At 43.6% G+C, this 1,254-nt stretch overlaps 1 pseudogene; it reads left to right on the top strand.

Annotated features, from left to right (window-relative positions):
• The first annotated feature begins 317 nt into the window (after nt 1-317).
• LOC147446241 (uncharacterized) lies at nt 318-1,026 on the top strand (annotated as a pseudogene).
• Nucleotides 1,027-1,254: the final 228 nt, after the last annotated feature.

Raw genomic sequence — 1,254 nt, forward strand, 5'->3', positions numbered from 1 at the left:
ACTTAGTAGATCAAAATGTTCAAGAGCAAGCTACTATATAGGAGTTTGTTATTTGCTAGATGAATTAGAAAATTGCTAGCTTACTTGCTACATTAAATGTGAAAAGTCCTACTTGTTACTAGGAATTATTGAGCATGTACTCTAACTTGCTATCTAGAAACACATCCAAAGCTCCTTGTGATCCAGCTAACCTTTGATGAAATGCGGCCGTTTGCACTCGTTTCTACATGCAGGGTCTTGCAGATGTAGGCATGAGTAGTTATAACGGCCATCAGTTGAATATGAACAACCACATTCTGGGCCTCCATAACCAGCTGATGCTGCTTCAACTTCATGAAGTGCTATGCAAGGAAAGATGTCCTAACTATCTCGAGGAAGCCGCGGGTGCTACTTCTGGCATCTTCGGAGAAACCCAACCATCTAGCTCCTTTGCGGAGAATCATTACAATATGCAACAGTCAACTATTAATGAAGTAAAAGACAGTGCAACTAATTATAGTAGCACAGGACATGAAGGCGTACCTCTGGCACCTCAGCAACAGACCCAAGATCTTACTCATTTTTATGCAGAAGAGGATCGTAATACTGGTGATGCAGCAAATTTTCACAATACTGGCGATAATGCTACTTATTTTTATGATAATCAATATGTTGCAAAGCATATTACTGAGCCCCAGTATGGCGCTGCTCATGCGTACTCTGCATGGGAAACACCAATATTATTGGCAGATGCGGGCAGCAGCTGTATGTCTGCCTACAGGTGCGAAATCTCAAACTTGGCAGCCGGCGGTGTAGCAGCTCAGGTTGTTGTGCACGAGCCCAGCGTCCACTCTAACTTAAAGCCGATCCGGCCAGGTGCCACCTTGGAAGAATTGGTTGTGTCGACTGCGCAAGCCGGGGACGCCCAGGTACTACATTCTTCACTTGAAAGCAACTATTTGAGCAATTAGGCGCTGATTAATATACGTATCTACAGGTCTCGGCTGGTATGACTAGTGGAGATCAGCTCAGAATGCCGAATTATAATTACATCTCGATTGAAGCACCGGCAAATGATGCTGAGGCACAAGCCAACTATTATGACAAGAGTCAGCCAAATAACTACAGCGATGTAGCTTCTGAAAAATGATATTGAGATCATGATGATGATGGAACCAACTGATGTGGTGTGGCAATGGCTCAACTTGCCGCAGGACTTGAATTAGAGAGAGCCTCCATGAATGAGTTGGGCTGATTTCTATTTTGGATATACTT

This window comes from Adiantum capillus-veneris, chromosome 12 (assembly GCF_014529385.1).
Source record: "Adiantum capillus-veneris isolate H3 chromosome 12, ASM1452938v2, whole genome shotgun sequence".
In the NCBI taxonomy this organism is placed as follows: domain Eukaryota; kingdom Viridiplantae; phylum Streptophyta; class Polypodiopsida; order Polypodiales; family Pteridaceae; genus Adiantum; species Adiantum capillus-veneris.